The 9888-nt window shown below is 31.3% G+C and overlaps 1 protein-coding gene across 7 annotated transcripts in view; it reads right to left on the reverse strand.

Moving 5' to 3' along the window:
• LOC134691643 (adhesion G protein-coupled receptor L2-like) overlaps positions 1–7170 on the reverse strand; it is a 62750-nt gene extending 55580 nt beyond the window's left edge. For 5 of the 7 annotated variants that reach the window (XM_063552259.1, XM_063552266.1, XM_063552206.1 and 2 more), the window contains exon 1: positions 1241–1278. The gene's annotated coding sequence lies outside the window, so the exon portion shown is untranslated. Of the gene's footprint in view, positions 1–1167; positions 1279–7149 lie in introns of those variants that run through there. The other 2 variants (XM_063552220.1, XM_063552212.1) reach the window with 2 other exon arrangements.
• Between the last annotated feature and the right edge of the window lie 2718 nt (positions 7171–9888).

Consider the following 9888-nt stretch of genomic DNA (forward strand, 5'->3'; position numbering starts at 1 on the left):
CAAAATGTATCAAGGCTAATAAATTCACAAAACAGACATTTTAATCATGTTTGACAACCAATTATAAATAATCTTTTTCTAAAGATAAACTGACCGCTTACATAAATAGAACAAATGAAAGTTTTAAATACCAGGATACTTAAGTATACAAATGTAGTCTCTCATATTCATACTATTTGTCAATTAGGAATTTGGTGTTGAAAAACTGTTGATTTAATTTACAAATGTTTCATGCAAAATTAACTAATAAACTAGAGGTTTCATTACCACAGTGAACTCAAAACATCCACTGTAGTCTTTCATACATATTAGTTGGCTTAAATCTGTACCAATCTGATTTTAATGAATATTACATTCTAATTCAAATGGTGATGTTGTTTATAGAACTCATAAGTTAAAATATGACCCATACAAACATATTGGTCTATAAATAAATTCATTCTGAAAATATCAGATTTTCATCTTGTAGTCAGATCTTTGAAAAAAGTCTTGTTGTACTATCATCATTCATTATACATACTATTGCTATTCAGTTACATGTATTATTACTTATGGTCCTTCATCCTGTCCATACATTGTTCAATGTCATGCGTATGTTGTTATTAACATTAAACATCAGTCTGATTAAAATCAAACCTCTCACAGCTCCCATTTTCTGATATGTAGCATGGGACTCAACATATTAGAAAACAGAAGTGCTGACAGGTTTGATTTTAATCAGACTGAATAAAATTGTTAGAGGTGTAGGGATAGACATTTCAGTCCCTGGAATATGGTTTATCATTTAATATGATTTAGTCAAAATTGGACTTTAAATCTAGAACTATGAGTACTAAGTACTTATAAGCTGAAAACTGATCTGAAAAGCAAAGTCCTTTCTGATTGATTTAAACAGTTTGCTCTTATGTTTTTTATTGTCCTAGGATATGGGGCGTGTTCATAGTTCACCTAAATGTCTCAACCCCCCACATTCTTCATTACATGTCCAAAATCAGGACCATGGCATCCAGTGGTTGTCATTGGTTCCCTTTGCAGTAGTTTTTGTTCATTTATTGTTAGAGATATAAATATTTAGATGTAAGCTCTAGCATTTTTTTTGTTTTTTTGGGGGGGGGGGGGGGGGGAGCAATGCAGGTTGCTTGTGAAGTCAAAACATTCCGAACCGACCAGAAAATCTTTTGATCAGAAAACAATTTAAAGAGGATGTAGATCTATGCTATTTAACACAAAAACTTCATACTTCTTCCTTTAAATAGTCTTTGTTCTTTGTATTCTGAAAAAGAAAAAAAAAAAGAAAATAATTTAGAAAATTATTTGTAAACAAATCCTGAAAATAGAAATCCTGAAGGCAGAATATTGAAATTTACGATAGTTTAGATAATGGTCTTTAAATAAGAATGATTCATCTGCTCATTCTATACCATACAATGCTTTTTCAATGAAACTAATAGTTTAAAATCACCCTAATTAGACTTCATGTTGTATCAATATTTGTAAACAATAAACATGAAAAGTCACATTAAAATTACCTGCCAATAATGAAATATGAATTCCTGAAAGTTGATACAGAATTAATACTTGTATTTTGAATTTTTAATGGACGCTTTGAAATTGAAGCCTCATCTGATAATTTACCGTTTAATCTATAATGATGAGGAAGTTTTTATATTTTAATGTACAATTCTAAATGTATCTTAAAAACTCATTCAAAACTTTATAGGAATATCAATAATGCCAAATTAGAATTAACAACAAATTTAAGCAGCATTATTATCTTTCATATTTTGGAATAAATTTAATCAATACACCAATGTTGACTTTAAAATCACTATAATTTTTACTTGATTAAAATAAAATATTAATGTATAACAAAGATTTTTTAGCGAAAATGGCCAGATCTCAAAATAACATTGATTCGTCTGTGTTCATTTTTCAAGACAATAAAGGCCATTGAAGGCTGGGATGCAAAAAAAGTTCTGGGTTCTCTTATTATAATCATTTGTATAACATTACAATTCATTGTAATAAATGTTCTATTTTTCTATAGCCTAGCTATCTGATGTTCAATAGAAATATAGAAAAACATGCTATTCTAATTCACCTCTGCATAAACTTGTTCCAAAAAAAAACATTCCACTCTAAAGTATAAGACAACAAAGAATTAGGATCCCTTGCAGTGTCTTTCATGCAATTTCCCTTTTATATTGATTGATAGGTGTTAAACACTACTTGTAGCACTATTGTGCTATTTCATGGTATAAGTTTTTTTGTTGGTGAAGGAAGACTGAGTGCCCTAAGAGAACAACCACCCTTGGGTACGGAAACTGAAAATTCTAGTCAATTAATAATGGAGTTGAGTGCACCTGCCACACACAGAATCAAATTCAAAACCTATGTAATTTAACTACTAACACCACTAGGTCACAGAGGCCCCTGAAAACCCTTGAAAAATCAACTCTGCACCATCATGAGACTTTTAATTAGCAGTTTTTGTTTGTTTTTTATGTGTTATCAAACATGAATAAAGGAATGACATCGCATCCTAACAACACCGATGATCAAAAGGCATCTAGAAGTTTTCAATATGATACAAGTGTCTATTCAACATGTCAAGTTTAAAATAACATTATAAGTTATATGGTTTGCCACTTTTTCTGCAGCGCTTTGTTCAAAAATAAACAATGAAACACAACAACAATAATAGATGATGTCGCCATTAACACATCATGAACCCCATATGAAACTTACTAACCCCATACGGTCTCATAGGGGGTCACCATGTGATGGCATTTAACCAATCACAACATGATAATTCATCTGTGGTCCGATAAAGTGTTTTAGTAATGTTCTGTCCACATTGCAATATATACTAAACACTGCACATCTTATCTAGCAAGAAAGGATTACCAGTATATGAAGTCACAATCATATCCAAAACTTAACTTGTAAAATGGGTGAAAATAAGCAACACAACACTGCATAACAAAACTCATCAGCCACATAATGATGAGCCTTCATTATTCGAAATAAAATGATTAACATTTAAGGAAGTACTTACCGGTAATTGAAAAAAAGAAACCAAGAATTTAAAATTTATACTATAACCTGAAAGACCATTTGTTTTGGATCAAAATAAACTAAAAATATTGATGGGTCATGGAGCTACTTTTTCAAGATATTTGATTTTGTTTTTTAAATATGGCTGGAAAAGGTGGACTCTGTCTTTTACCTTATATTTAAATTGATATTATTGGGGGCCTCAAATCAAAAGAAAAAAAATCAAGACTCTGCTTAATTTTTTTTAAATGACCTTTTATAGCTATTGATGTCTTACATGACAAAGCACATTGACCTATTTATCCTCTATAATCTTCTAGTATCAATATATACTAGTGTTATGAAAAGCTAGTTATTGGAGTAGTGAACTTTCTTAAGACCAACTTGTAATGATATTATTTGTAAATGAATTGATAACTGGTGGGTTCAAATCAGATATGCTGCCAAATGATACCATGTTGATAACTGGGGGCTTCAATCAGATATGCTGCCAAATGATACCATGTTGATAACTGGGGGCTTCAATCAGATATGCTGCCAAATGATACCATGTACTATAGTATCTGATTACAATCACCCATTGTAATTGTTAGGTTGTCAATCTACCATACAAGGACTTTTAAGTGTAAGGTCTTTCATCTAATGACAGCTGGACAAGAACATCGACCAATAAAAAAGGTGCATTAAAGGTCATTAATAACATATTTTGGAACTAGCAGCATCACCTAAAATGTTAAATTGATTCAAGGACATGAACTAGATGTTCTATATGGATGCAGTCAGTATTACTACACTTTTTTTTGTTTTGATATATCAGTCATATTCATGATGTTCCAAAATCTATTAAAGCTTTTTTTATACATTAATCCCTTGTACATGTACCAACAAATGAAAGAAAGTAATAGTGTGACAATTCTGTCTGCCCATTCAACATACTCTTGTAAGTAAAGATGCCATTCTGGGCTTTTATCATCAAAAGTTTTATGCATTGAATAATTCAGTGGTTGTCATTTGTTTATTTGTTACATCATGTTACATATTTGTTTTTCATTATTTTTTTTACATAAATAAGGCGGTTAGTTTTCTCGTTTGAATTGTATTACATTGTCATATCAGCTGACTGTGATATGGGCTTGACTCATTGTTGAAGGCTGTATGTTAACCTGGGTCATTTTAGTCTCTTGTGGACAGTCGTCTCATTGACAATCATACCACATCTTCTTTTTTATATTATCTTTTGGTTGAGTGTTTCTTATTTTGTTCTGACATAATATGGGAGCAAGTAATTTGGAATATATTACACATATAAACTTAAAATAAGATGCTTACATTTTTGGAACTCCAATACAATGAAAAACTCTGTTGATTGCTTTTGAACTGCGTTATGATTTTACTTCACATATCTATAAATTTACATTTTTTTGTATGAATATAGATCTGATCACAAAATGAGAGTTTATGATATGAAATTTATAAACCTTTCATGTATTCAAATATGGAGACATATGGAGCTGTTGTCCATTTGAATACTAAACTAATAGTAACCCATACCTTGATAACTGGATTACAATCAGATCTATACAAGGTAGACAATTAATCAATAATCATGTTTTTATATCTAATATCATAATACAGGAAACAGCTGGCCAGTTCACAGTGGATGTGACACTTTAATCATTAGCCCTCCTTATACAAACAATCGAAACTATTAATGTAAATGTACAATTATCAAAAGGTCAACAAAAGGTTCTGTTTAATTCAATTAATCTGACATCGTTTGTTTAATCTTTGTAAAATATATAATCCAGATCAATCACTAAAGGGAGATAATAAAAAAATTACCTAGTTGAGTATTAATCAAACAAGTCATTTCTAGGTAACTTTTTCTCATAGTTGTTAGGCAGAATTCACTGTAATTTTCACTAAAAGTATTCTCTAACAATATTAATTGTTAAAGTAGTACAGAATTCTAATGCAATCTTTGAGATCTGCTATTGCAAGATTGTCAAAATTTAAATAGACAGTTTTTCAGTTTTTCTTTATTGGGTTGCTGTTTTATTGTCCTTATATACCGCTTTACTTTTATTCATGTAAATAAAAATTTGAAAGACACACAATATATTGTGACAGTAAACTATTGAACATTTTTGAAACATAATGGTAAAAGTAAACAGGCAGAAGTTCAGTCATCACAGCGAAATGTGCTTTTACAATTGTATAACCACAAAGGATGATACATTAAGAATATACTAATCAAAAGCTTTTGTTGATGATGCCAAGACTTAAAATGTACTTGTATTTTGGCATTACACAAGGAAATGCTTTTCTGAGACTGTTCTGATGTCTTTACACTAAATTTAATCAATAAGATGTTGATGAATGACACTTTAGGCTGGGCAAACATGGTATATTTATTAGCTGTTATTGGCTTTGAAAAAGGTTTCAGTGAGTTCTCTTAAGATTTGTACTTGGGTGTCTTTTGTCTTTAGGTTAATTATTTTTTTGTGTTATCATGCTCTGCTCCATAAATGAAAATGTTATTTTACATCTGGTCAATATAGGTAATGTGTTTTATCTGATGATCTGTCATACAGTGAACAGACACATAAGCGATTTTACTATTTATCTCAAGACATTGTCAGACCATTTAAAACAGCACCTTGATTAAATCTTAATTAATATTTTTATGGAGATGCATGGTGTACGATTCATTCCCATAATACAACTGTTCATTAAAGACATTACAGACATATTGTTTCGTACAATAAAATGGCAAAGGGTCTGTCAACCTATACTTGTTCCACCTAACAGAAGTTCCAATAGAGACAAGGACTGGATTAGGGGACGACCATTTGATATTCTGGGGGGGGCCAGGAGGATTTTGAAAATAAATAACTCAGCCTTGATAATCCCAAAAATAAATGGTTTGTTCTGTGGCAGTTTGAAAATAAATTACCTGACTTGCAATGTATTGAAAATAAATAACTCAGCAGGTCTATAGCTTATTGGTCCTTCAGCGGTTCCAAAACCCTTCAAAAAAAATTTTGCCTCGCTCCGCTCGGCAAAATATATTTCACAATACTTTTGATAGAGGCTATAGGTAAAACCAAACTAAATTAACTTTAATACTATGTATGTATGTATGTAATATGTGTTATTGTTTGGGAATATAAATGATTCAGTTTGTTAAGAAAATTGTAAAATACTTAATCTAATTATACATGTTATACCAATTGTCTTTTATAATAAACTTATTACTATGAATTTGTGTTTCGTTGGTCCTTTCTCACTATGTATTATCTTAAAATGTTTGTATATATTGTCCTCTTGCACACAAGTATGTGTCTGAGGTTATGAATGAAATCTTGAATCTTATTTCTGAAGGGGATAATGATCTACTAATATTCTGATTAAATGGTACACAATGACTTGACTATACATGTATTAATGGTTTCCCTTTTTTTTAAATGGTTATTTGGATGGAGAGTTGTCTCATTTGGCACTCACACCACATTTTCCTATATCTAATTATTCATAATTAAGAAATATTAAAAAATTGTATGTTTTCAAATATCATAAATATAGTGGTAAAAAATGAATAATCGGTCCCTTGCTTTAATGAAAATGAAAAATCTTGCTTCAATAGTGCAGAAAATGAATAATCTGTCCTCTCAGTTTACAAAAATAAATAACCGATCAAAAACAAATCCTCCTGGCCCCCCCCCCCCCCCCCCCAGAATATCAAATGGTCGTCCCCTTATACATATAATTTTGATAGTGCCGATTTTAGAGATTGATGCACATGTTTCACAGGCACTTGTTTCTGTCAATGTTGGGTTTACTATCCATACCCGTACAAAAAAAACAGTATTGTACGGGTATGGATAGTAAACCCAACATTGACAGAAACAAGTGCCTGTGACATGTTTCGTGCAACGGAAAACGAGTGTCGTTCCCAAATTTCATAATACACAGGTGACACAATTGGAGGGAAAGAAGTTAATCCTGAAAACACAGCATGCATTTTGATTTAAATGGTTGTTAAACTAGATCATCATGCTGTCTGTTTTGTGTTTACCAACTTCAACTTACGTGCGCAATTTTCGCGGGAATTTATAATTGCTATACAAATCCGGAGATAACGTTGATGAATTCCGGGAATATTTATTTTTCTTCTGTTCTCTTCTCAGATAATGTATTAAATAGGTCAACTATATTCAGTGAAATGATTATAAAAGGTGTACATGTTTGTTTGCCAGGATTCATTAAGCTTTAGTTTCATATTTCATTGATCAAATGAAGCAATAAGGTCTGTCTGATCTGGGGCGGATCCAGCCATTTTAAAAAGGGGGGGTCCCAACCTAGGAAAAGGGGGGCTCCAACTATATGTCCCCATTCAAATGCATTGATCGGTAAAAAAAAAAGGGGGTTCCAACCCCAAGGCCCCCCCTCCCCCCTGGATCCGCCAATACTGCAGAGGCCGATTTAAGGGGGGCCCATCCCCCTCCCCTTTTTGGGAAAACATTTCGTTGCTTATTTAGGGAATCAATGAATCATGACTGGAGCGGGCCCCCTCCTAGGCAGTCATTGGGCCCCCACTTATGAACATTTCTGGATTCGACATTGATATGTATCATCTGACCATGATTTCATTTTCAGGGTACATTTTTCTTTATCAATTTTTCATGGTTTTGTCTACTAGAATTTCAAGAATACTATTAGCAATAGGTACTATTTTTGATGAATGGAATGATTGGGAATGTATCTGGCAGGGTATATCTGACCTTAACCTCATTTTCAGGGATCATTGATAATATTAACCCCCCCCCCCCCTCCTTTTTTTCCTGGGAAAAAATTGGTTGATTTATTTAGGAATTCACTGAAGCGAGACTCACCCCTTAGGTCAGTAAGCAGGGATCCCCCTTATGAAAAGTTTTGAATCTGACGCTGCTGACCACAATTGATTTTTAATGTGTTGAAAGTATATGTAAAGATGTGTTAATGATTGCATATTTTGGTATTATTATGATTCACTCTTAGGGTCTTTTTCACTGACCTAGTACACATTTTTTTAGGGGCCAGCTGCGTTGAAGACCCATTGGTTGCCTTTGAATTTTTTCTGCTCTTTGGTCAGATTGGCAACTTTATTTTCACATTTCGAGGAAGTTTTAGCTTGACAACATTTTGCAAATGATATAGGATCCGTGATAATACCATGCTATTTACTAGACCTACTTTCTTTAAAGTCAATCAATTTCCAACTATTAAAATGGTTTTTTTATTGTTTATTTGCATTTTTATTCTTTGATTCTTTAGAATGTCTCAAGAAAAAGTTTCCTACACTCAAAACAGTGTGATTAGATGTGGTATGACCGTATGAGCATCAAAAAATATTTAAGAATATCCTGAATTTTAATTATAGAAGTAGATGAAATATAAAGCTGCAGTTTACTTTAAAACATTTTTCAAAAATTTCAAATATTTTATTGGACAAAGCACATATGATACAATGCGTATTCCAAGATTTAAACACATTAAACATGACAATTTATGCAAATACAACATAAAGAAAACATTTGAAGTACCAATTATATATATAATATCACAGTATTACATAGTATTATACTTATGGTAGACCAACTGACATTAGATTATTATTACGAGCTTCAAAAGCTTGACTTAAATAACTACATATTTGTCTGGTGTTAACTAGATTTACTGGGTTAAGTAAATAGATTGTTGATTTAATATCATCATCATTATTAAGGTTTTTGAAAATATCAAACTTCTCTCGAAGGTCTTTATATAGAGGACAATGTAAAAGAAAATGAACTTCATCTTCCACTTTATCTTTACAAAGTTTGCAGTAATTGCTAAAATTTTTGGTTTGCTATACCTCCCAGTTTCAATTGCAAGTGAATGTGCACTTATTCTAATTTTTGTAATTTTAGATGGGATGAAACGAAATACTTATTCCTTAAAAACATATGGTTAATGGGAGTACATAAAGCATGGCTGTATAGTTTCCCTATTACATATACAGATCTGTCTTGATTTATAGCGAACCAAATGAAAGTTTTCCACAGAGTCGTCTGCTCTTGACCAAGGTATTTAAACTTTTGCAAGTTTACCTGTACCATTGAATCAATACAATAGCTATTGTTCTCTGTGTAGTTTATTCACTTGGACATTTAAATTTCTTCTAGGAGAAATCTATCACTCATTGATTAATTTGCCTGACCAAAAAAATATCTTCTCTGTTGATTGTAATACATGTATAAACTCACAAAAACTGGTATGTGATACAGTATTTATTCAATATTAATAATATATAATCAATCTGTTCAATATAAGCACTGATTTAATTATAAAAAGTTTATTTCTGATTTTTTTTGTTAAATTCTGCATGCATGAAGAACTACAGGAAAACATGCAGATTCTCTGAAACATAAATGCATACATTTATGAAGACCTTTATTTAAACATTATCATTTCAAACTTTTATTTGTGAACAGACTAAAAAACAGCAAATTTTAATAAGTAAAATGTTGAAATTTCATCAGAAATCAACTTTTAATTTTTAAACTAGTGTTTATATCAAACAAATTGAAAATGTGTTATTGATATAATAAATACAACATCACATGCAGTTTTATAATCACTTATTTGTACATGTATTTCCATCATTGAGTTTAATTTTTTGTTCAGGTAAATTAATCAGTGAGTGATATATTTCTCCTAGAAGAAATTTAAAGGTCCTGGTGAATAAACTATACAGAGAACAACCTGTTGTATTTGTTAGATTGGACAATAGAACTGCCAAAAGTTTAA

This window comes from Mytilus trossulus, chromosome 1 (genome assembly GCF_036588685.1).
Source record: "Mytilus trossulus isolate FHL-02 chromosome 1, PNRI_Mtr1.1.1.hap1, whole genome shotgun sequence".
NCBI classification, from domain to species: Eukaryota; Metazoa; Mollusca; class Bivalvia; order Mytilida; family Mytilidae; genus Mytilus; species Mytilus trossulus.